At 42.3% G+C, this 27,636-nt stretch overlaps 1 protein-coding gene and 1 pseudogene across 1 annotated transcript in view; both read left to right on the forward strand.

The window, feature by feature from the left end:
* The first annotated feature begins 13,063 nt into the window (after positions 1–13,063).
* LOC139369485 (actin-5-like) lies at positions 13,064–13,946 on the forward strand (annotated as a pseudogene).
* Positions 13,947–16,369: 2,423 nt separating this feature from the next.
* Positions 16,370–27,636, forward strand: part of LOC139371278 (caM kinase-like vesicle-associated protein) — an 89,178-nt gene continuing 77,911 nt past the window's right edge. Inside the window, exon 1 of the mRNA XM_071111563.1 lies at positions 16,370–16,499. The gene's annotated coding sequence lies outside the window, so the exon portion shown is untranslated. The remainder of the gene's footprint in view (positions 16,500–27,636) is intronic.

Here is a 27,636-nt window from a genome sequence, read left to right on the forward strand (position 1 = left end):
TGCATAAAGGTGTTTCCACTGCCATTTCTGAGAATTCATTTTAGACAAAAATATCCCACTATGTCAACGAACAAATTATGTCGGCATCTATGAAATTGTACCGAAACTTCCTGTTTCCATCACAGCTGTCCTGAATGTATTTTATACAGTATGACTTTACTCTCATAAAAACTGGATGGAAACGTGGTTAGTGTTGGCATATTTGTATTTTTCATCATTATCCAAGTCATCATTCTTTTCATCGTTATAATGCATTCCGTGTCTCTTGGTTGAACACACTGACCATGGAAATTCATCACCATATACTGTATAAAAACATGAACGCTGCAGACAAAAATGACCTTACTGCAGTATACGTGTCTGCGGAGCCAAAAATAGCCCCAGAGGATCCTGGCATGTACCAATATACCTGCCATATGTAAACAGACTGTGGGAGACACAGTAAATGAATAGTGTGAGCTCTGCCACTAGGCTGCATGTCTGTCATTGTGCAGGCCTGTGAGCTCCATTTTGATGTTCAATACAAACACGCTTATCTGGTTGAACATAATCAGCTTTACTGAGCGGAGAGTGAGAACTGTCCACTTTGGTTCCACTTCTTGAATTTAACATTCACCCAATGCGTAAGTCGGCTATAAAAAAAAGAGCTCCTCTGAAGCCAATACCTTTATGAAAGACCGTGGACAGACTTGGCTACCATTGGGCCTGATCAATGTTGAATTGATTTGTGATGTATACCTACCTGTACAATGACATTTATATGATATGGAGTACTGCATTGTTGTTATTGAATCAATGGGGCAGATGGAGCACCTATACTGAACAAAAATATAAACGCAACATGCAACAATTAGTACAGGGGGGTTAGGGTAGAAACATGGTCTCTTTCTTGAGTAAGGCAGCAACAAAATGCTGGTGTTTCAGCCTAGCTCAGTGCTTTGTGGTGGAGGGGCAGCCAGCAAAAATACAGAGCGTAGGCATTGGTAATATTCTCTAGTTGTACTGTGATTGGCTTAGGGTTCTGTCACTCATGGGGACACTACGTCACAGCCTAATCTACACAGAGAGCTAGGCAGTTAAAGCCCCCTTGGGTGCTGCTATAGATGTACATTAGAAGTGCCCGTCCAAGAAGGCTCAAGGTCATTGGCCACAGATACAATTATGTCAAATCACATTATATCTTCTGTAGCTTTGATTGGACTAATTATTTCACATCATACTGTCACAATCTTAGCTAGCAAGCTAGACAAGCAGTCATCGTCATGAATCACATTGACAATCTACTGTCAAATCAGTTTTCTAAAGCTAACACTATGGTGTCCCAGTTCTATATTCATACATGGTGTCAGAAGTTAGGAAAATCTTACGTTGAGCGCCACACTGCTGAAACTAGCTACTGAATCTCATTCTCAGTGAGTGTGAACATTTACAAGTGAAAATGAACCAAAGACATTGTGCAAATGAACGAAGTTGTGATGCTTGCTAGCTAAAGTCAAGAGGAAGCCCAGCAGCGTCTGTCCACGAGCCTACTGTGTGTGTGTGGAGCATGGTGTGCAGTGTTAGTTGCTAGGCAACGCCAGGCCCTCATGGAGCAGCACAGAGGGACAGAGAGGAAAAAATGATGCTAGGAGGAAAACTTTCTCTGCAAGCAATAATAATATATATATATATATATATATATATATATATATATATATATATATAAAGCTGTACATATAACTCAAACGCGGCAGATTGGCCAAAATGGATCAGGAGATTCGAGAGGTTTCGTATGGCGTTAGGGCTGAATACAAAACCAGAGGAATATCAGAGTAACTCTTATATATGCTAATGGAGATGCCGCTGATGATATTTTGGGAGTATTGTCGTTGAATGATCCAGAAAAAAAGGAGTATGATGCTGTAACATGAGCATTTGAGCATCACTTTTTTAGGAAAACAGTGTTATTTTTGAGAGAGCTCAATTCAACATGGGACGTCAAGATGAGGGAGATCGTGCATTCGTCATTCATCACAGCTGTACACAAGCTGGCTGAGCATTGTAATATTGGAGTGCTCAAAGAAGAACTGATAAGAGAGAATTGTGGTTCTAATAAAAGACAGGAAGTGAAAAAAAAGCTATTCAACGAGTCAGACAATGTAAAACTGTAAAGGAACAACAAACATTATTGCACAGCAATGCAGTAGGAGGAGAAACCACTACAAATGTGAACGCCATCAAAACAAAATGGAATAAAAGGAACAAATTCCAACAAAGTGCACAGACAACATACAAATGGAAAAACAAAACAGATGACAATCCAAGTGAAAAGGGATGGAAAAGATGTGGAGGACGACAACATGGATGGAAGAGTGCTGGATTGGCGTTCTATTGACTGAGTAACCCGCAATACAATTCCTATCGACCTATGAGTATCGGTGAATCACAGTGAGTGTATGCAGTTTCGGCTCATCGAATCTCCCCATGCCAGCAGCATACCACCCTGCATACCACTGCTGGCTTGCTTCTGAAGCTAAGCAGGGTTGGTCCTGGTCAGTTCCTGGATGGGACACCAAATGCTGCTGGAAGTGGTGATGGAGGGCCAGTAGGACACACTCTTTCCTCTGGTCTAAAAAAATGTCCCAATGCCCAATGGCAGTGATTGGGGACACTGCCCTGTGTAGGGTGCCGTCTTTCGGATGGGACGTTAAACGGGTGTCCTGACTCTCTAAAGTAATTTAAGGTCCCATGGCACTTATCGTAAGAGTAGGGGTGTTAACCCAAGGTGTCCTGGCTACATTCCAAATCTGGCCCTCAAACCATCACGGTCACCTAATAATCCCCAGTTTACAATTGACTCATTCATCCCCCTCCTCTCCCCTGTAACTATTCCCCAGGTCGTTGCTGCAAATGAGAACATGTTCTCAGTCAACTTACCTGGTAAAATAACATAAAAATGTACCCAGGGTTTTGGGATATTCATGGCTCCAGAAGCTCAATCCCCTGATTTACTGGGCTACTGGTGCTATCGTGGGTTGGAGCCCGTTCTACCGTGCTCATTGTCTCAAGTTGGCCCAGCCTGCCCTGGGACGTCTCCCTGCAGGCTTGAGAGATGCCTCTGACGTCTCTGCCATTCCTCCGGAGTATCTGGACCTCCGGAAGGTCTTCAACAAGGCCCCTGCTACTTCTCTCCCTCTGCATTGACTCTACAACTGCGCCATTGACCTTCTCCCAGGCACTACACCCCCTCAGGGGTGGCTTTACTCCCTGTCGGGTCCGGAGACCAAGGCTATGGAAGGGTACATTGGTAACTCACTTTTGCAGGAAGTATTTGACCATCGGCCTCCCCTGCAGGCACAGGGTTCTTCTTTGTGGAGAAGATGGACCAAACCCTGTGCCCGTGTATCGACTACAAGGGCCTTAATGACATCACAGTAAAAAATCGTTACCTTCTACCACCTATCTTTATCGCTTCAGCTTTTGAACCTATTCAGGAAGCGACCATCTTCTTTAAGTTGGACCTTCGTAACACCTACCATCTGGTTCGTATATGGGAAGGAGATGAGTGGAAGACTGCCTTTAACACACCACTGCTACTCCGTCTGACCCCGAGACCATCCTCCCTACCTACTGTCTAACGGCTGCTGTCATCTGGGGTATAGAGAGCCTGGAATGTAAGGCACAGTGTTCCCAGCCGGAACTCAGAATGGTTCCAGCTAACCGGATGTTTGTCCCGGACTCTGCCCGTTCCCCGGTCCTGGAATGGGTACATTCCTCCAGACTGGCCTGTTATCCAGGCTCCAGTCTGACTTTTGGGGACCTTCCATGGTGCCAGATGTTTCCGCAATCGGCTCTGCCTGCACGGTGTGTGCACAAAAGACTGTGGCAAGCTCCGGCTGGCCTTCTCCAATCACTCCCTGTTCCTCACCGCCCCTGGTCCCATATATCCCTGGACAGACGGCAACACTACTATCCTGATGGTGATGGGTAGGTTTTCTAAAGCTTCCCATTTCATTCCCCTTCCCAAGTTACCCTCAGCCTAGGAGACGGCTCAGCTCATAGCACAGTACGTCTTCCGGATCCATGGACTTCCGGTCAACATGGTCTCCGATCGGGGTCCACAGTTCTCGTTCCGGTTCTGAAAGGTGTTCTGCACCCTCATTGGGTCGTTGGCCAGCCTGTCCTCTTGATTCCACCCCCAATCTAATGGCCAGTCGGAGCGAGCCAATCAGGACCTATAGATGGCCCTTCGTTGCCTCGTCTCCACCAATGCCACCACCTGGAGCAAGCAACTTGTGTGGGTGGAATACACCCGCAACACTCTTCCCTGTTCAGTTGCTGGTCTCTCACCCTTTGAGTGTTCTTTGGGATATCAGCCTCTGCTCTTCCCTGAGAAAAAGGAAGAAGTCATACCCTCTTCCCAGATGGTCATCCGCCGCTGTCGCCGTACCTGGAAGAGAGCTCTTTTGAAGACCACATCCAGGTATTGGCGACAAGCGGATCGCCACCGGACCCCTGCTCCCCGCTATCGGCTCAGGCAGAGGGTAAGGATCTCCACTTGGGACCTGCCCCTTCGGGTGGAGTCCTGTAATCTTTCCTCACGTTTCATCGGCCTGTTCCCCATCTCTAAAATCCTTAGCCCCTCTGCTGTTTGCCTTCTCCTGCCCTCCGTATCCATCCTACATGTCCAAGATAAAAACCTGTGTCTCACTGTCCTTTGTCTTTCTGTTTCCCAATTACAAATCTCTGCCTGCCCTGACCCAATGCCTGCCTGCTGTTCTGTACCTTATTGACTCTGTCCTGGATTATGGACCTCTGCCTTCCCTTGACCTGTCTTTTACCTGCTCCCTGTTTGGGTGAATAAACATCTGCAATTCTAGCTGTCTGCATCTGGGTCTTATCCTGAGTTCTGATACTATCAATAGGAGCAGTTCTTTGTGAGGTATTGGAAAACTTCCCTGGTCTTTGCGGTTTAATCTGTATTTGAAATTCAATGCTTGACTGAGGGACCATACATATAATTGTATATGTGGGTGGAAATGAGGTAGTGATTAAAACATTAAGTTGCATGGACACAGTGTATCCATGCAACTTATTATGTGACTTGTTTTAAGCACATTTTTACTTCTGAACTTATTTAAGCTTGCCATAGCAAAGGGGTTGAATAGTTATTGACTCAAGACATTTCAGCTTTTCATATTCAATTAATTTGTAAATATTAAAAAAGATAATTTGACTTTGACATTATGGGGTATTGTTTGTAGGCTAGTGACAAAAAATCTCAATTTAATCAATTTTAAATTGATTTGAATGCTTTCTGAAGGCACTGCATGTGGCATAAACACAACCAGTCACAATGTTTTAATATGATTCGACTACTTTAAAGGTATCCTGTAGGTATGCTCATGTTTGTCCAAAGTATTTATTTTTTATATTTTATTTGATTTCACCTTTAGTTAACCAGGTAGGCTAGTTGAGAACAAGTTCTCATTTGCAACTGCGACCTGGCCAAGATAAAGCATAGCAGTTCAACACATACAGCAACACAGTGCTAGACATGGAATAAAACAAAACATACAGTCAATAATACAGTAGAAAAAAATAAAACAAAAAGTCTATATACAGTGAGTGCAAATGAGGTAAAATAAGGGAGTTAAGGCAATAAATTGGCCATGGTGGCGATGTAATTACAATATAGCAATTAAACACTGGAATGGTAGATGTGCAGAAGATGAATGCAAGTAGAGATACTGGGGTGGAAAGGAGCAAGATAAATAAATAAATACAGAATGGGATGAGGTAGTTGGATGGGCTGTTTACAGTGATCTGTGAGCTGCTCTGACAGCTGGTGTTTAAATCTAGTGAGGGAGATATGAGTCTCCAGCTTCAGTGATTTTTGCAGTTCGTTCCAGTCATTGGCAGCAGAAAACTGGAAGGAAAGACGGCCAAAGTAGGAATTAGCTTTGCGGGTGACCAGTGAGATATACTTGCTGGAGCGCGTGCTACGAGTGGGTGCTGCTATGGGGACCAGTGAGCTGAGATAAGGCAGGGCTTTACCTAGCAGAGACTTGTAGATGACCTGGAGCCAGTGGATTTGGCGACAAGTATGAAGCAAGGGCCAGCCAACGAGAGCGTACAGGTCGCAGTGATGGGTAGTATATGGGATTTTGGTGACAAAACGGATGGCACTGTGATAGACTGCATCCAATTTGTTGAGTAGAGTGTTGGAGGCTATTTTATAAATTATATCGTCGAAGTTGAGGATCGGTAGGGTGGTCAGTTTTACGAGGGTATGTTTGGAGCATGAGAGAAGGATGCTTTGTTGCGAAATAGTAAGCCAATTCTAGATTTAATTTTGGATTAGAGATGCTTAATGTGAGTCTGGAAGGAGAGTTTACAGTCTAACCAGACACCTAGGTGTTTGTAGTTATCCACATATTCTAAGTCAGAGCCGTCCAGGGTAGTGATGCTGGACGGGCGGGCAGGTGCCGGCAGTGACCGGTTGAAAATCAAATCAAATCACATTTTATTTGTCACACATGGTTAGCAGATGTTAATGCGAGTGTAGCGAAATGCTTGTGCTTCTAGTTCCAAACATGCAGTAATATCTAACAAGTAATCTAACCTAACAATTTCACAACAACTACCTTATACACACACAAGTGTAAAGGAATGAATAAGAATGTGTACATAAAAATACATGAATGAGCAAGATGCAGTAGATGGTATAGAGTACAGTATATACATATGAGATGAGTAATGTAGGGTATGTAAACATTATATTAAGTGGCATTGTTTAAAGTTGCTAGTGATACATTTATTACATACATTTTTCCATTATTGAAGTGGCTAGAGTTGAGTCAGTATGTTGGCAACAGCCACTCAATGTTAGTGATGGCTGTTTAACAGTCTGATGGCCTTGAGATAGAAGCTGTTTTTCAGTCTCTCGGTCCCAGCTTTGATGCATCTGTACTGACCTCGCCTTCTGGATGATAGCGGGTGAACATGCAGTGGCTCGGGTGGTTGTTGTCCTTGATGATCTTTTTGGCCTTCCTGTGACATCGGGTGCCGTAGGTGTCCTGGAGGGCAGGTAGTTTGCACCCGGTGATGCGTTGTGCAGACCTCACTACCCTCCGGAGAGCCTTATGGTTATGGGTGGAGTAGCTGCCGTACCAGGCGGTGATACAGTCCGACAGGATGCTCTCGATTGTGCATCTGTAAAAGTTTGTGAGTGTCTTTGGTGACAAGCCCAATTTCTTCAGCCTCCTGAGGTTGAAGAGGCGCTGCTGCACCTTCTTCACCACGCTGTCTGTGTGGGTGGACCATTTCAGCTTGTCCGGGATGTGTACGCCGAGGAACTTAAAACTTTCCACTCTCTCCACTACTGTCTCGTCAATGTAGATAGGGAGCTGAAGTCCACGATCATCTCCTTTGTTTTGTTGACATTGAGTGTGAGGTTATTTCCCTGACACCACACTCCAAGGGCCCTCACCTCCTCCCTGTAGGCCGTCTCGTCGTTGTTGGTAATCAAGCCTACCACTGTAGTGTTGTCTGCAAACTTGATGATTGAGTTGGAGGCTTGCATGGCCACGCAGTCGTGGGTGAACAGGGAGTACAGGAGAGGGCTGAGAATGCACCCTTGTGGGGACCCAGTGTCGAGGATCAGCGGGGTGGAGATGTTGTTACCTACCCTCACCACCTGTGAGCCATTGAATTGCGACTCCACTTTCTCTATACTGATGCTTGGCTTGTTTGATTGCCTTGCAGAGTGAATAGCTTTCCGGTCACCTTGCCCTGATTAAAAGCAGTGGTTTGGCTTTCAGTCTTGCGCAAATGCTGCCATCAATCCACGGTTTCTGGTTGGGAAATGTTTTAATAGACTCAAAAAGGAAGCACCCGCGCTTAAGTCTGTTCAACGCTGGTCCGACCAATCGGATTCCACGCTTCAAGATTGCTTCGATCACGTGGACTGGGATATGTTCCGCATAACGTTGAACAACAACATTGATGAATACGCTGATTCGGTGAGCGAGTTTATTAGCAAGTGCATCGGTGATGTTGTACCCACAGCACACGTGATCGAAGCAATCTTGAAGCGTGGAATCCGATTGGTCGGACCAGCGTTGAACAGACTTAAGCGCGGGTGCTTCCTTTTTGAGTCTCTGTCTATAGGCTGGGAGCAACAAAATGGAGTCGTGGTCAGCTTTTCTGAAAGGAGGGCGGGGGAAGGCCTTATATGCATCGCGGAAGAGCATGAAGAGCAAGCATTTAGTTTCACGTGCATTTAAGAGCAGTTGTATGCCACAGAAGGAGAGTTATATGGCATATGTGTATAATTCCAGCATCCTCAAAATGGACTGACATTAACCAGGTTTTCATCCAAACTTCTTATGTGAGAAAAGTATTTATTTGTCGCATTAAACAAATGTCACGAAAGCCTGATGGATACAGCAAATTAGTTGTTAAACTTTCAAAATGTTGACAAAACAAAATACGCTAGATACGGTGGGATTTATCTGTGTCTGTAAAATAAATCATGCGAGAAATGGCGGTGGAAGCGCTTATGCGCAAATATTGACATAATAACCATCATATCGATGGAGTCTTGCAATGATATGTTGTGTGGTCCTCCCACGTTGACTCTGGGAAGCTTGCAGTTTGTTAGGCTACAGAGGGTGAAATAAGTTATAATGAACTTCACAGGGTGGTGAAAGTGCAAGGCGATGAGCTTGATGCTACTTGCAATAAATAGCAAGGGTCTTATTCTGGTGATACGATGATCGATAATTGGCTGCCATTTGACAAATAAAAATAATCTTGCACTTTTGTCCATAATAACCTCATCATGTAGGCTATACGCACACTGTATCTGCAAGCTATTGGCTAGAGCGCACATTCCAATACCAGAGTGGGCACATTTGCTATACCTACATACATTTTCTTGTGACAAAACCATAAGTAGGCCTAGAAAATGCAATAGAAACCCAGTTAACTTGTACTTTTTTATTCGATACATGGGGATTTAACCGTCCACAAAAAGTAATTTTTATGTACACTATGTATTTACACACGCAAAGACTTTTATCCGTCAATTTGATGGAAACAACTCGGATGGGAAAATGCGAACATACTTGTTATTCAATTATTGCACCCACACTGCTCGCACGCACCAACGAAGTCAATTCTATTTGTGAAACTGAATGCGGTGCCTCTCCCATCTCCACATTGGTTTATAGAAGCAGATACCCACATGCCATCTCCTCATTGGTTATACCCACATGGGTGATTGAAAGATGAACTGAGTTCGGTCGGTCGTCGTGGTAACTATGAAAGGGAGATGCCAAATGCCATATACATTACAAAGAAGAAAAAGCCTGGAAGGAGGAGAAATGACTAGAAACAATTTGGTTGACCGTTTTATGTGTGGATTAATTGTCGGAGTAGAGGACCTTGTGCATTTTAGGCAAAATAACAACTCAACGTTTATATCCTAGGACAAATTAGGTAGCAACAGCAAGCTAGCTAAATAGGACAAATTAGCTAGCAACTGCAAGCTAGCTAGCTAAACTGCCATAAATGTTTAATGCTTTTCGACCAACCCCATATTCATATAATTGGTTCAGAGTTTGTTTTGATATTTCAACCTGCGTGTTGTGATCGCGTTTGGTGTGGGGGAACAAAATCAATTTGCGCACGATGGCGCATGCGCGTGGCTGGTTTGGGTACTGTGTTATGCGAACTTTAGAAGTTGGGGGTGTCAATGTGAAACATTTCTGGTGGCGATTTTTATGAATTGTTCAGCAGTCTAATGGCTCGGGGGTAGAAGCTGTTGAGAAGCCTTTTGGTCATAGACTTGGTGCTCCGGCACCGCTTGCCGTGCGGTAGCATATAAAATAGTCTATAACTTGGGTGACTAGAGTTTCTGACAATTTGATGGGCTTTCCTCTGACACCGCCTATTATATAGGTCCTGGATGGCAGGAAGCTTGGCCCCAGTGATGTACTGGGACGTTCGCACTAACCTCTGTAGCGCCTTACGGTCAGATGCCGAGCAGGTGCCATACCAGACGGTGATGCAACCGGTCAGGATGCTCTCGAAGGTGCAGCTGTAGAAATAACCTTTTGAGGATCTGGGGGCCTATGCCAAGTCTTTTCAAGAAGAGTGGTATTAATGCAACTTGGTTTGGTTCACAGAATTATCACGGACTCTGTCTCCAGGTACCTATCCAACAATTTTTAATTTGTTACAGATTTCCACCAGCAAATACCAGATCCAGCTAATCTAATATTCACTGTTTTAAATGAGTCTATCTGGTAAGAACACATGTTTATATACCGCCACTGTCGAGTGGAACAAACTACCACAGCAAGTCAAGTGATGCAGTGATCTAAAGCAGTGCTAGAGGCATCACTACAGACCCGGGTTCGATACCAGGTTGTTACACAACCGGCCGTGTTCGGAAGTCCCATAGGGTGGCACACAATTGACCCAGCGTCGCCAGGGGTAGGGGAGGGTTTTGCCGGGGGGGGAATTTTCTTGGCTCATCGTACTCTAGTGATTCCTTGTGGCGGGCTGGGTGCCTGCAGGCTGACCTGGTCGTTAGTTGGTGTCTCCTCCAACACATTAGTGTGGCTGGCTACTGGGTTAAGCGGGTGGGTGTTAACGAAGCGCAGTTTGTCAGGTCATGTTTCGGAGGACGCATGACTCGACCTTTGCCTCACATGGCCATTGGCGAGTTGCAGCAATGAGACAGATCGAAATTGGGGAGAAAAAGAGCCAAAAAATGATCTTTGTACCTTGTGTGTGTATGTTTAATATTTTAGTTGTTTACTGAAAAATAAAATAAATTAATCCAAACTGTGCAGTGGACATTTGATTAATGGAAAGAGACATCTGTTACAAGCTCCCGAGTGGCGCAGCGGTCTAAGGCACTGCATCACAGTGCTAGCGGTGTCAACACAGACCTGGGTTAGATTGCAGGCTGTTTCACAACCGGCTGTGATTGGGTGGCGCACATTTGGACCAGCATCGTTCTGGTTTGGCTGGGGTAGGCTGTCATTGGAAATAAGAATTTGTTCTTAACTGACTTGCCTAGTTAAATACAAAAAGTGAAGTTTAATGACATTCGGAGATTGCCAAGCCTTTGATGTTGAAAACAAAGCATACCAAAGTCTGTAGACTTTGTTTATTTGTTGTGTGCTGTATTTTTACAGAAACCTGTTGGTGGAAAATGTGTTGCATATTGATGCCATATTTATATAATTATATATAAATATGGCATCAAAATGTTGAACATCTGATTTCCCCCGAGCTGATCATTGTCTGCAGCCAGCTCTGATCGTAGATTAGGCATAATGAAATAGGCAGGGAGAGTGAGCTGGTCCGTGGTGGTCTGTGAACCTTCAACCTTCGTAGCCCTGGTGGCATCGAAGCATGCTGAAGTGGCAAAGTTGAAATCCACTTTATAAACACAGGGTCACTACAGTTATTGTTACCTGTGGTCATAAACACTATTTTTAGTTAGTTCTATGAGGGTGTTCAAAAATGTTTTACAGTACAAGGAGAGGGTCATGTACATTTCAAATGGTCCCAAATGGGAAGTGATGCAACCAGTCAGCCATTACACAGGCAGCCTAATTCTGTTATTTTTCTTACTAATTGGTCTTTGTACCAATCGGATCAACTCTAAAAAAGATCTGATGGAAAAGATCTGATGTGATTGGTAAAGAAAATATCAGTTCAGATGTAAACGCAGCCTTACATCTGAACTGTTGACCCTTTCAGCCAAAATTCCTGTTGTCCGAGGGATGGAAACAAACTGCTTTTAATTACACTATTCCTCTGCAGTAGGCACGGAGAGCTGAACTCTCAGTGGTGACATTTGTAGGTCAACTCCATCATAGGAAGTATCGGATACATAGGTGTGTGTACAGTACGTGTTTGATTAGACCAGAGTGACTGAAGCCTGGTCCAGCTTTAGTGTGTTAACCCAATGCAGATTTGCAGTGTAATGGGTGCTGTCGGGGGTTAAATGTGCCTTCAGTAACAACTCTTGGTCGGTATGTTTCCTACTTTCCGTGTTACTGTACTGTAATACAGAATAATGTTTACACCTGGAACCACTCTCTTGCCTTGTTTATCGCATGTGATGAATCCAGTTCAAACTGGTCCATACACGCAATGCTGCCTCTATTATTTGTCCTTATCTTAATCACATAGTGAGGGATGATGTGTACTGGATGCATAGTCATGGGAAGTAGGGTTGCGGCTAAAAAAAGATTAATAAAAAAAAAAAAACGTTAACTAGTCCTGTGTTAGCAGACGATATAGCTGTCTGTAGTGCAGGCACACAAAAAATGACACGCCCCCACTCCCAAACATCTTCCTGCAGCTATGACTGGACGCAGAAACATTTCACCTCTAGGTTAACAGCAGTTCAATGATACTACTGGTCATCAAATATCCTTTAAGTGCTATGATGAGTTTGGATGGGAACATTCATCCTCTCTCCCGTTATAGATGTTGGAGATTACCTAGTAATGATGGCTCAACTCACGGAATCATACAATTTCATGTGGCTGTATCTCCCCCTGGAAAAGACACTCAGAGAAAACAAATATTTACCAGGCCTGCACCAAAGAGAGATAAATGATTCTATAAAAATAGATTTTCAAAGATGAGGATTGAATGACTCTGAGAGATATCTCTGACACACCGTTCATGGTTTCTTGGAGTGCAACCTTTTGTGGGCACAGTATGTCTGACAGGGAGCCAAAATTGTGTGTGTGTGTGAGAGACACAAGTTCTCCTTGTCATCTAATATTCTCAAATACTGAGAAATAACCCTGTGATCATCCGTTGCCATAGTAACCCAGACTGGAGCACGGTGGTGATGCTACAAGGCCATTGATGCCATTGTGATTTCACAGGTTTTGTGACAAACATGTTTTTCAAGTAATAAAGCAGTTCTTCTGACCATTAGTCTCAATTCATAAGAGTTTGTTGTTCCAGAACATGCTTGGGGACGACTAGAAAAATAACTTATGCTTTTCATTGTTCAAAGAAATACAGACTTTGTCCAAGAATGACTGCAGTGGATAGCGGTAAGAACTTCAAGCACAATGTGGCTATTGTAATCGACCCAGGCTAAGGCTCAATCAAAGCTGGCTTCTATGGAGATGAGAAGCCCCATACAGTGCTGAGGTCAGTGGCTGGACTGTCCACAAAGGATCAGACATTTTTTGGAAACAACATTCCCTGCAAGGGCGATCTAATTCTCAAGAGGTCCATCACCAGTGGAATGATAAGTGACTGAGATTTCCTGTAGAAGTTGTGGAGCCATGTGCTCTATGAGGAGCTACTGGTCTGCCCTGAAGAGCATGGCACCCTGATGACTGACCCAGCCTTCTCTCCCACCTCCACCTGAGAGAAGACAGCTGAACTCGCGTTCGAATGGATTTGGGCCCCTGGTGATGTTGTCTATGTATTCTTATGGACTGGTTACTGGTCTAGTGGTGGACTCTGGGGCTGGCTCCACCTCTGTCTCTCCAGGGTGCAAAGGCTACTGCTTTCCACATGCCCCCTTTCAGATGGACCTGGCTGGAAAGTGTGCACCTATCAGTGCAAACTACTGGACAAAGTTGGACATGGCAGTGATCTCCATCAGAAGACCTCTGTGCAGGAGATGAAGAGGCAGAGCTGCTACATCTCCGAGGACTTTCAGGAGGAGCCGAGGTCCGAGGCATACCTCTACACTATCAACTCCCTGATGCCACCACATTACCCTGGGCAACGAGTGCTTCCGTAGCCCTGAGATCCTCTTCTGTCCATCCGACGCAGGGATGTTGCAGCCCGGAGTTCACATCCTGGTCATGAAAAGCCTGCAGAAGTGCGTCCAAGAGTGGCAGGAGGCCTTGATGGCCAACGTGGCCTTGTGTGGCGGCTCCATGATGTTCAGCGGGACATAAAATCCACAGGACATAAAACAATATAGAGGTAAAATGGATATCGATTTTGAGACATGACGTAGTATTTTCGTATACACTTTTCATATGAATTAGAAATTCCTATTATTTTTCCAAGATTTCTCACAAAAACAAGCATATCTCTGTGAAATGTCAACGGAACGGTGAGTGTATACCAAGCTTTTTATTTTCCAATCCTTTTACATTTAATTCAGCTTGTCATGCTAATTTAGCTCTTTGCGACCTGTGGAAACAACTTTGAGGACAACGCCCACAATGTTAAATTCTCAAAAGTTGTTATGAGAAACGTACACTGCTATGTCAACAGAGTTCTGTGCTTATTATCGGATTTATTAGGTTACAAAATCCAACTTTTTGGATATATTGTAACTATGTTAGAAAAAACCCCAGTGAACTATTCATAATATGAATAATCATATTTGTCTTGGTAAAATGTATTTTATAACATAAGTGAAATTTCATCACCAAAGCACATTTTCAAAAACTCTGGGTAGAGTGGGTGGACATCCTATACCAGGTCAACATTTTTTTATAGAATCTATGTGTCTTCATTTGTGGTGATTTCAGAGGTGCCATGGTCGGGGGATGGGGGGGACATAGTAGTAATTCAGCTGCAAAACATTTTATATGAGCTATAAAAAAAGATCCTTAACTTCTGGCCCTTGGGAGGATGAAAACATTAAAAGCCTGTCAAACTGCAGCAACCTTCTATGTTTTTCAGATGAATGCTATTTTAAAACTAAACTAACAGAGGGGTCCTTTACACAAAGGATGACAGTAGTGGTGTAGTCTACGGCTATACGGATATCACTTATTATTGATATCTACATAGCGCATTGATGTGAAACACACTGCTGCTCTCCAATTTAGCTATTTGCGCTTTACGGATTGTGCTTGTTGTGGATGGCCGTTCACAAATCTAAATGTCTATTTTAACCCAATAATGATTGAATTCAAGAAGTTTAAGCTGCCTATAAATCATCAGTGGACAGCCAGTGAAAAATGTGCACTCGCAACAGCTGCATAGTGCGGATCCCAGCCTATGGAATAAAAGTGGAACTTTTATTGCTCAATCTAATTCATGCTAACAAAAATTGAAGAAATCCATAGGCCTAATGGACACATGCTCAAACTCGCACACTTTTGGTAGACTTAAAGGGGCAATACTTTGATATCTTGATAATATGCAGCTGTTTAAAGGACAAATTCACAGATGAAACAATAACAAAACGGGCCCCTGTTTTGGTGAAATGCTGATGGACCTGGAGAAATATTTAACAAATTCTTATTTACAATGCTGGCCCACAATGCTGGGTCAATTGTGTGCCGCCCTATGGGGCTCCCAATCATGGCCGGATGTGATTCAGCCTGGATTCAAACCAGGGACTGTAGTGACACCTCTTGCACTGAGATGCAGTGCCTTAGACCACTGCGCCACTCGGGAGCATTAACAGACAAAGCTATGGATGCAAGTTTAAATAAAAAATCTGAGAGTGGTTGCATTTCTCCAGGTCCATCCCTCAGCATTTTACCAAAACAGAGGCGGGGCCCGTTTTGTTTTTGTTTCATCTGTGAATTTGTCCTTTAAACGTCTGCATATTATCAAGATATTAAAGTGTCACCAACAAAAAGGTAAACAATAGGCCAATAACAAATGCAGCATATGGCATACATTTTTCACATGTATATAACACTTTTCAGTAGTGCTCAAAGCATGCCATTCCATGAGCTCAGCATTTATGTTTCAACTCGAATCAATGAGCTCAATCAGTCCTCCATGACAACAAAATCATAAACTACAGAGTAGGCCTGGCTAATAAATCCTTCGTTTTTGGGTTATGCTCAGGTAAAACAATTTGGCTAATCTATACTTCCCTATTTCTAAATCCTATTCTTAAAGATCAAGGGGTATAACATTTATTGGAATGATTGTAATTCTGATAGATTTTTATTATTACATGTAGTAGAAAGTGATGGGTTAGAATAAGCCTACCTAACAACTCATAAAGTAACATTTAACATCCATATATAGCCAGCTATGTAAACTTTAACATTGATTTATCCTGCAATAGATTTCGTCGAACTGGTAACACACATTTTTGTATTCTTCTAATGGCTCATAAGGAGATAGTAATCTAAAAGTAACTGAATGGGTAATACAAAAGTGACGTTGCCGATTACAATTTTGGACAGGTAACTAGTAACTGTAAAGGGTTATATTTAGAAAGCAAGCTACCCAACCCTGAATGTACGACTCCCATTAGATGTAAATCAGATGAACTCGTTCTAATTCGCTCCACTATGCCCCCCACTCACGCGTGTTCCATCCTCTTGTGCATACTTTAATTCCACCTCTCATTCCCTCCCGAGCTGAACTCGAAGCGCGAGGCACTACCGATGGTACACAGGAGCGCTGGAATTTCCCTAGAAAAAAGTACTAAGTAGAAATAGCGTCATATTTGCAGTTACACCCTAATGTGAACATTCGAGTGGAAAAAGTCACGGGATTCTACGTTTGAGAAATTTGCTGATAAGGTAAGTTCACCCATTTTGAGTTGTCTATCAGGGAGTTGAGCTCACTAATGAATTTTCTCTGTTCCCCACTGAAATATTTTGTAAAGCTGATAACTACTTTTGGATGCATAAGGTGTTTATTTGGGAATCGTAGCCTATTCTTTATCCGAAAATCACTTTTTTTCAAACACATGTTAATTATATTGAATGGCCTATGAAATTTAACTAGGTTAATAGTGCTGTTATTTCATGTTTATAGCCTAATACTTCCGATTTTTGCTGATAAAGTGAAGGAGAACGATGCACCAGAATTTACGCATTATGATAGACTAGACTGCTCGAAACTGTTTGCTGTCAAATTTATATTTACCATGCTCGCCTATTGTAAACGACGCGCACGGCACTGTGTTTGAACAGCCTAGGGAAGCACATCGTGAAGTAGCCTATACTTTTGTAAATTTGAGTGCTACAATTTCGTCAATTTCTCTGTTGCAAAAAGTTATATAGCCTAATAAACAGCATCGCACCTTACCCCTGAGTCAAGGTTGAGATGTTCTGTCTCTAGGCTCTTTACTTCACTCCGTTTTATATTTAATAGCCAAATGCAGGCAGATGAGAAACATGTCATATGAATGCAGAATAACCAGTGGCATGTTCAGATGTAGGCTATCAACTTTTTGGCACACCGTCCAACAACATCACAACTCACTCTACCAAATCAAACGCAATCTCTTAAATGCTATAAGATCTAAATTCTCACTCAACAAACATCCCATTTTATTCAGGAAACCTGTTAGATGTAAAAACCGGCACACTCCAATTAGTATGAAATGTTATGTTTCGTATTGTTTTTATTACGGTTTGGACGTCCCTCATCAGTTTGTATGATATGTTTCGAATTGCAATTTCTTACAATGTTACGAATTTGCAAACCATATACAGTGGGGCAAAAAAGTATTTAGTCAGCCACCAATTGTGCAAGTTCTCCCACTTAAAAAGATGAAAGAGTTCTGTAATTTTCATCATAGGTACACTTCAACTATGACAGACAAAATTAGAAAAAAATCCAGAAAATGACATTGTAGGATTTTAAATGAATTTATTTGCAAATTATGATGGAAAATAAGTATTTGGTCACCTACAAACAAGCAAGATTTCTGGCTCTCACAGACCTTTAACTTCTTTAAGAGGCTCCTCTGTCCTCCCCTCGTTACCTGTATTAATGGCACCTGTTTGAACTTGTTATCAGTATAAAAGACACCTGTCCACAACCTCAAACAGTCACACTCCAAACTCCACTATGGCCAAGACCAAAGAGCTGTCAAAGGACACCAGAAACAAAATTGTAGACCTGCACCAGGCTGGGAAGACTGAATCTGCAATAGGTAAGCAGCTTGGTTTGAATAAATCAACTGTGGGAGCAATTATTAGGAAATGGAAGACATACAAGACCACTGATAATCTCCCTCGATCTGGGGCTCCACGCAAGATCTCACCTCGTGGGGTCAAAAGGATCACAAGAACGGTGAGCAAAAATCCCAGAACCCCACAGGGGGACCTAGTGAATGACCTGCAGAGAGCTGGGACCAAAGTAACAAAGCCTACCATCAGTAACACACTACGCCGCCAGGGACTCAAATCCTGCAGTGCAAGACGTGTCCCCCTGCTTAAGCCAGTACATGTCCAGGCCCGTGTGAAGTTTGCTAGAGAGCATTTGGATGATCCAGAAGAAGATTGGGAGAATGTCATATGGTCAGATGAAACCAAAATATAACTTTTTGGTAAAAACTCAACTCGTCGTGTTTGGAGGACAAAGAATGCTGAGTTGCATCCAAATAACACCATACCTACTGTGAAGCATGGGGGTGGAAACATCATGCTTTGGGGCTGTTTTTCTGCAAAGGGACCAGGACGGCTGATCCGTGTAAAGGAAAGAATGAATGGGGCCATGTATTGTGAGATTTTGAGTGAAAACCTCCTTCCATCAGAAAAGGCATTGAACATGAAACGTGGCTGGGTCTTTCAACATGACAATGATCCCAAACACACCGCCCGGGCAACGAAGGAGTGGCTTCGGAAGAAGCATTTCAAGGTCCTGTAGTGGCCTAGCTAGTCTCCAGATCTCAACCCCGTAGAAAATCTTTGGAGGGAGTTGAAAGTCTGTGTTGCCCAGCAACAGCCCCAAAACATCACTGCTCTAGAGGAGATCTGCATGGAGGAATGGGCCAAAATACCAGCAACAGTGTGTGAAAACCTTGTGAAGACTTACAGAAAACGTTTGACCTCTGTCATTGCCAACAAAGGGTATAAACAAAGTATTGAGATAATCTTTTGTTATTGGCCAAATACTTATTTTCCACCATAATTTGCAAATAAATTCATTAAAAGTCCTACAATGTGATTTTCTGGATTTCTTTTTCTAATTTTGTCTGCCATAGTTGAAGTGTACCTATGATGAAAATTTCAGGCCTCTCTCATCTTTTTAAATGGGAGAACTTGCACAATTGGTGGCTGACTAAATACCTTTTTTGCCCCACTGTATGTTAAACATTTGTTGTGGCTGTTAGCTAGGTAGCTAACGTTACTTAAGCCAGGGGTTAGGGTTAAGGTTTGGAGTTAGGTTAAAGTTAGGGGAAGACTTAGCTAACATGTTAAGTAGTTGCAAAGTAGATAAAAAGTAGTAAGTAGGTGCAAAGTTGCTAAAATGCTAAAGTTGTTCGTGATGAAATTTTAACATGCAACCTTTGGGTTGCTAGACCTTCGCGTTACGCGCCAACCCTACCACCCTACTTTTGTTTTTGCCTTAAGTAACCTTCTGTCTTATGTAACTGTAACAGTATAGCTTCCTTCCCTCTCCTCGCCCCTACCTGGGCTCGAACCAGAGACCCTCTGCACACATCGACAACAGCCACCCTCGATACATCGTTACCCATCGCTCCACAAAAGCCACAGCCCTTGCAGAGCAAGGGGAACAACTACTTGAAGGTCTCAGAGCGAGTGACGTCACCGATTGAAACGCTATTAGCGAGCACCCCGCTAACCATTTCGCATCGGTTACACTCACCACCCTTCTGACCTCCTCCTTTTCCGCAGCAACCGGTGATCCGGGTCAACAGCATCAATGTAACAGTATAACTTCCATCCCTCTCCTCGCCCCAACCTGGGCTCGAACCAGGGACCCTCTGCACACATCGACAACAGCCACCCTCGAAGCGTCGTTACCCATCGCGCCACAAAAGCCGTGGCTGGGGATGGGCCTGGAGACCTTTATTTAACTAGGCAAGTCAGTTAAGAACAAATTCTTATTTACAATGATGGCCTACCCCGGCCAAACCCGGACGACGCAGCTTAGGCTGTGAGACCAGGCTATTTCCCAATCAACCTCCTCATGGTGCTGATGCTGCAAACTGTGCAGTGATGCTGCATGCTTATCAAAATACAGCACTTATGGGCCTCCCGAATGGTGCAGCGGTCTAAGACACTAGAGGTGTCACTACAGACCCAGATTTGATCCTGGGCTGTATCACAACCGGCTGTGATGGCGAGTCCCATAGGGCGGTGCACAATTGGCCATGCGTCGTCCTGGTTAGTGGAGGGTTTGGCCGGGGGGGCTTTACTTTGCTCATAGCACTCTAGCGACTCCTTGTGGTGGGCCAGGCGCCTGCAGGCTGACCTCCATCGTCAGTTGAACAGTGTTTCCTCCGGCACATTGGTCGCTTCTGGGTTAAGCAGGCAGGTGTTAAGAAGGGCAGCCATATAGCACAGCTTCAACACCCGTGAAACAGTTGCATAAAAAACTTTACGTTTGTTAAGCCATTGACAATATATAGCATATTTAAACAGTGTATATATTATTTTTTTTATTTAGGAAAGTGAGCACTTTCTGTCTCCATGATAAGAACAACTGGGAAGCTGATAAAGGATGAGAAGTTTGACACTCAGGTGGTCATCAAGCAGTCATCCCAATGACTGACACTTCCATTTATGCCGTGGCAGATTAGTTTTAGAATGACTCCTACAATCAGTCATGCTATTCATTTTCAATACTTGTATTGTGTAATGCTTGACTATTTCTGGCCACACATTCCAGTTGATATAGTACTATATCAGTCATGCAACTTTTTATTTTTCATGTAATTAATGAGACATGCAATAGCAAATGTCCCATTCTAAATCTTGGTCATATTTCTGACTTGTTATTATTTAACAGCCTGCTCCTTTTACACCATTTAAGCAAAAAAATAATAATTCACACTTTAAAATGTACAGACCTGTCTGGAATAGTGTGCTTACACAACTTTTTGATATGTTTTATACTTTTTAAACTATTAAGCTTTTTGTGCTTTTTTGTCCATCTTCATTCACTTTAATGTGACTTTTTAAAACATTCTACTGCTCCACATTATTAAAAAGTCACATGACTTCCAACATTCCATTCACTATGAACAATGCAACTTTTGACACAAACCAGCTACTTTGACCACTTTCCAAACAAGTTAGACAAACTGTTATAGCATATGAAATCTTACGCTACTTCTCTGCAATTCAAATATGAAATCAGAATCAAAATATATATTTCCATTCTTACAATATAGCTGTTTTAGTAACAGCATAAAATAAACATCTCCAATAAAATAAAAAAAACTGAAATTCTGTTTACTTTCCCAAGAAGTTAGACAAAAAGTTAGCTCGTATAAAATCTTCTTCTACTCTGCTATTCACTTTCCCAACGACAAGTTAGTTTTTGAAATCTTAGTCTATTTTTCTGCTATTACAATCTGAAATCGGATCAGAAATATCTTCTAAGGTTTTATGAAGTCTTCCTCTTCTTCTCTGCGTCTCAAAAATAAGTTAGTGTTTGAAATCTTAGTCTATTTTTCTGCTATTACAATCTGAAATCGGATCAGAAATATCTTCTAAGGTTTTATGAAGTCTTCCTCTTCTTCTCTGCGTCTCGGAAATAAGAATATAAATATCTTCTACCAATCAAGTGGTTCAACTACCACAACAAATATTTTAAACAGGTAAATCAAGTCCCAGAATTTGGGAATTTAGAGACATAGTCTCTAATTAGAGATCTAGTCTCTAATCCAAAATCAATATAGTTATGGACTGTCATACATTAACACATTTTATTTTTCATTTATTTATTTGGAGAGATTCCCATAACCACTATGACGTTCTGCATTATCATATTCTTAGACACAAGTTAATATGTATGTCAAATTCAATAATCAACCCATGACAATTAGCCTCCAAATCTATTGCTACAACCCTGTGAGGTAGCTAACAGGGATGTGAGATCAGAAACTAGCTATTTTTTATTGCAGCTGGTGAAGCACAATGACGTTACACATTAAGACCATGCTCATTGAAATGAAATGACGCTGGGCACAAGGGCTGCGGCTGCCAGTAACTGGAAGGACAACTCTGAAATCCCCTGGTTGAAATGATCTCGGTTGCCTATATACCGATTTTTGTTTTGTCTGGAGTTTTACACATGAAATAGAATGCACTGTGAATACATTTCTGCACTATACGGTCATTCCTCCATATGCTGAGTCTCTAAGGAGTAGACTGTGGGGGCTTTTAAGATGGAGCATCGGCATGTAGCCTAGATAGTGTTTAGCAGCATGGGATACGTGCCTCATGAGTAACCAGAAGGGGTCCAGCTCTAGACCCCAGGTGGCCTCTGAACAGCAGCAGCAGCCGCTGCTGTAAACAGGAACAGGAACAGACTAGCGCATTACTTCACAGTTTGTACACAATTAGATCTCCAGGGAACATGGCTGGGTAATTTGGCAGTAACGGAATTACGCTGAGACTCAGATTTTTCACTTTAAAATATATGCCAAACAAAAAACATTGATTTAAAAGTTTAACTAACCATACAACTCTATGCACAACACAGGAGGTTGCTGGCACCTTAATTGGGGAGGACGGGCTTGTGGTAATGACTGGAGCGGAATTCGTGGAATGATATCAAATAAATCAAACATATGGTTTCCAGTGTTTGATGCCATTCCATTTACACCTTTCCAGTCATTATTATGAGCTGTCCTCCCCTCAGCAGCCTCCTGTGATGCACATTGACTACTTTGAACAATTTACATGGAATTGCCCGGCTCTCAGTTATTAAGATTGGGTCTCCCCACGCCTCTGTATGACTTGTTTGTGTGTGCGCTTTTGTCCAAAGTGTATGTGCATGTTTGAGAGATGTGAACATAAACAGTTACTAAAGCAATGTTGGCTCTAAAAAGTTATGATGCGATTGTCCTTGTAATATATTAGCACACTGAGGCAGGGATATGGGTAAAAGAACAATGTTCATGTGATGTCATGGGTCAAGTGCAAGTACAGATGATCACATGGAGTAGGTATTTACAGCGCCACCTTCAGGTACTCCAGGTAAGTACATGTACATACAGTACATGACATCTCCCTTTTAGATATATTTTTTTCAAAACAATGTTTTCTTTCAACTCAGTGTTTCACAGTGCAAACAATAAACATAGCTTTTTTCTTCATAACATAGATATCCCAATTGTCATGTTATTATTAATGTTTTTTTGAAACTCTTTTTCTCAATAGTTTGTTTGAACTATAAACACTGACATCATTTTCAGTATAGTCTTTCAGTACTGGTAATGTTTTGGCATTCTGATAGGTCTTCTATAACAAGTTGAATTCACTGTTGTGTCAGTGTTTACAATGTTGGTTTCTATTGTTTGTTTTGGTGTTGTTGGTGTTGGAGAACACACAGGTGAGTAGTTTTCTGGCTGTTTCAGGTTCTCTTTCCACCGCATAAGGTACATCCATTATGGTTTTTCTCTGTGTGTGTTATTTCATGTGTTTTTAACTGGTGTCTCGGGTTCCTTCTGTAGATTCTCTCGTTTGGTGTTTGTACTATGTATGAACTTGGCTGGTCATGTATTCCAAGTACAGTTGCTGGTTGCCATTTGTTATCTTGTCTGATCCTGACTGGTTCTCTTTCCTTCATGACCGAAAGCTTACATGTGCCTTGGTCAAAGTAGTGTTTTTGTCTCTGTTGTCTGCTTGTTGTGTAGGTTGGGGTGGCAGCGTAGCCTAGTGGTCAGAGTGTTGGACTAGTAACTGTAAAGGTTGCAAGATCAAATCCCCAAGCTGACAAGGTATCAGGTAAGAGTATTTTCCAGTAAGCAACTATTTGTTTACCTTCATTAGATAACTTTGTTGAAAAACGACCAACCTCAGATTTCCCACTTCCTGGTTGGATTTTTTCTCAGGTTTTTGCCTGCCATATGAGTTCTATTATACTCACAGACATCATCCAAACAGTTTTAGAAACATCAGAGTGTTTTCTATCCAATACTACTAATAATATGCATATATTAGCATCTGGGACTGAGTAGCAGGCAGTTTACCCTGGGCACCCTTTTCATCCAAAAGTGAAAATTCCACCCCCTATCCCAATGAAGTTAACGTAGGCTATATGATAAATGATCCCACTGATGGATTCTCCAACAAAATGTTTTTTTTGCCACTACATAAGTCAGCATGATATTTTACTGTATTGATGACAATAAATCAAATTGAATTAGCTAAATAAATCATATTATTCAATAGTTTCAATACCATGTTAAAATAATGAAATGCATTCTGGGATTCATTGTGCAAATACTCTCCAAAGCGTTGCTGTTTCTGTCATCGTTTTAAGCAACAGTTGAGCTAGCTATCAAGAGGCAACGTCTGAAAAAAGAGAGAGAGAGAAACTCGAGAATAGAAAATTACGGATTTAAAAATCATCAATGTGTCAACACAAAAGTGGAGCCCAAAAGAGTAAGACCAAAAATGAGAAAGCAGAAGAGGTATCAAAGTTAGTTAAATTAGATTCCTTTTTCAAATGCAGTTCAAGTGCAGCCATTGCTAGCACAAGCAATGTAGCGGGACCAGAAGAGGATGTAGGTTTATCATCGGCAGCAGCAGCTTTTAGTGGGTCAAGTGAGCAAAGGCCAAGCTGTTCCATCGTGCCAGAAGAAGCAACTTTGACAGAGGAGGATTAATTTTGTATGCATTTTGAATGAGGGAAATCAGTGGATTATTGAATGAAGCGCGCCAGCTAAACTGAGATTTTGGGGATATAAAGAAGGACTTTATCGAACAAAATGACCATTTGTGATGTACCTGGGACCTTTTGGAGTGCCAACAGAAGAAGATCTTCAAAGGTAAGTGATTTATTTTATCGCTATTTCTGACCTTCGGAAAATGCCTGGTTGGAAAATGTTTTTAATGCTTTTGTCCGCTGGGCGCTGTCCTCAGATAATCGCATGTTGTGCTTTCGCCGTAAAGCCTTTTTGAAATCTGACACAGTGGCTGGATTAACAAGAAGTTAAGCTTTTAACTGATGTATGACACTTGTATGACACTTGTATTTCCATGAATGTTAAATATTACTATTTCTGAGGATGGATGGAGGATGGCCTGGTGTCAAGAAGGGCAGCAAAGAAGCCACTTCTCTCTTGGAAAAACATCAGGGACAGACTGATATTCTGGAAAAGGTACAGGGATTGGACTGCTGAGGACTGGGGTAAAGTCATTTTCTCTGATGAATCCCCTTTCCGATTGTTTGGGGCATCCGGAAAAAAAGATTGTCCGGAGAAGACAAGGTGAGCGCTACCATCAGTCCTGTGTCATGCCAACAGTAAAGCATCCTGAGACCATTCATGTGTGGGGTTGCTTCTCAGCCAAGGGAGTGGGCTCACTCACAATTTTGACTAAGAACACAGCCATGAATAAAGAATGGTACTAACACATCCCCCGAGAGCAACTTCTCCCAACCATCCAGGAACAGTTTGGTGAAAAACAATGCCTTTTCCAGCATGACGGAGCACCTTGCCATAAGGCAAGTGATAACTAAGTGGCTCGGGAAACAAAACATGGATATTTTGGGTCCATGGCCAGGAAACTCCCCAGACCTTAATCCAATTGAGAACTCCTCAAGAGGCAGGTGGACAAACAAAAACCCACAAATTCTGACAAAGTCCAAGCATTGATTATGCAAGAATGGGCTGCCATCAGTCAGGATATGGCCAAGAAGTTAATTGACAGCATTCCAGGGCGGATTGCATAGGTCTTGAAAAAGAAGGGTCAACACTCTTTGCATCAACTTCATGTAGTAATTGTCAATAAAGCCTTTGACACTTATGAAATGCTTGTAATTATACTTCAGTATTCCATAGTAACATATGACAAAAATATCTAAAGACACTGAAGTAGCAGACTTTGTGGAAATTAATATTTGTTTCATTCTCAAAAGTTTTGGCCATGACTGTATGTGCAATGGAAGCTCAATGGCACTATTGATGCAGAAATGGAGAGAGGCATGTGTAACGCAGAAAATTTCAGGTGTTGACAGGTGTTGGAGCGCATAGTTAATGTAACTCTCACACTTGCGTCATGTAATTTGGCATTCAGAGGGCACTGTGAAAAGCTGGGGCAGGCCAACAGTGGGAATTTTCTCTGTATAATTGAACTGCTGTTATTTTACGACCCAGTTCTGAAGGATCTTTTAGAACACCCCACAGGATCCATTAGAACTTCTTAGGGCTAGGGTCTATTTTCCTGAAATCCACCTGACTGACGTGCCCAAAGTAAACGGCCTGTTACTCAAGCCCAGAAGCCTGGACATGCATATAATTGGTAGCATTGGATAGTAAACACTTTGAAGTTTCTAGAAATGATAAAATAATGTCTAAGACTATAACACAATTGATATGACAGGCGAAATTCCAAAGAACAACCGACCGGAATTGTATTTTTTTGAGGTCCCAGGCTCTTATAATGGAAAGCTATGGGTCATATGTAATTCCGGCTCTCAGACTGCAATTCTTATGGCTTCCACTTTAACAGTCTTTATTCATTGTTTCAGGCTTGTTTCTTCAAAAACGAGCAAGAATTGGGAGTTATTGTACAAAGACTCCCAGTTCAAAATCAGTCTGTCGGTGCGCGATGAAGAGGACGTGCGCTTACTAATTTTACATTTATATTGAACATACTTATTTCCGTAAGACATATTATAGTTTATTTATATTTTAAGGTCCCCCAGGAGTAAATGGAAATGTAGTTTGACTTGTTTGAACGAAGTCTAGCGGTAGCTTTTTGGATCCGTTTGTCTGCAGGTTGAACGAGTGGTTTAATGAAATCGATGGGGCCAACAAAACATACTTTTTGGGATATAAAAAAGGATTTTATCTTACAAAACAACCATTCATGGTCTAGTTGGGACCCTTGGGATGACTCCTTGCTGTCCCCAGTCCACCTGACCGTGCTGCTGCTCCAGTTTCAACTGTTCTGCCTTATTATTATTTGACCATGCTGGTCATTTATGAACATTTGAACATCTTGGCCATGTTCTGTTATAATCTCCACCCGGCACAGCCAGAAGAGGACTGGCCACCCCACATAGCCTGGTTCCTCTCTAGGTTTCTTCCTAGGTTTTGGCCTTTCTAGGGAGTTTTTCCTAGCCACCGTGCTTCTACACCTGCATTGCTTGCTGTTTGGGGTTTTAGGCTGGGTTTCTGTACAGCACTTTGAGATATCAGCTGATGTACGAAGGGCTATATAAATAAATTTGATTTGATTTGATTTTGGGATTGCAAACAGAGGAAGATTTTCAAAAGTAAGTGATTTATTTTATCGCTATTTGTGATTTTGTGAAGCCTGTTGTCATGACATTGCCCTCTTTGGGTACAGCGAGCACCATCCCCCGCTCTCTGCTTCTACAACCAGACTGCTGTGGTCAGAGTAAGGTCGTAAATTCCTAGGGAAGACCCTGCCTCATGGCCACACAGTATAGAGATAGAGTGAAGTTTCATAGAGAACAAAGGAATTTCTTCCACCTCACAGGTCTTGAGGTCCGAACAACTTTTACGTTCCAGAGAAGGTATAAAAAAATCTGTGATGAATCCAGCTACGAACTGGTCCGTTTGTTACAACTTGGGGAAGCTCATGGGAGACGGTGTGGCCACATTACCATAACGCTGTTTATATAATAGCCTCAGATATGAGGTTTACATCTAATTGTTGTATAAGATGAAGGAGTGAGTATGATACTGTTTGTACAATTGTGTAATGTGATTTTGGACTGTTTAATGAAGGAAACTCCAATTCTCTTTTGAGT

This window comes from Oncorhynchus clarkii, chromosome 17, assembly GCF_045791955.1.
Source record: "Oncorhynchus clarkii lewisi isolate Uvic-CL-2024 chromosome 17, UVic_Ocla_1.0, whole genome shotgun sequence".
Lineage (NCBI taxonomy): Eukaryota > Metazoa > Chordata > Actinopteri > Salmoniformes > Salmonidae > Oncorhynchus > Oncorhynchus clarkii.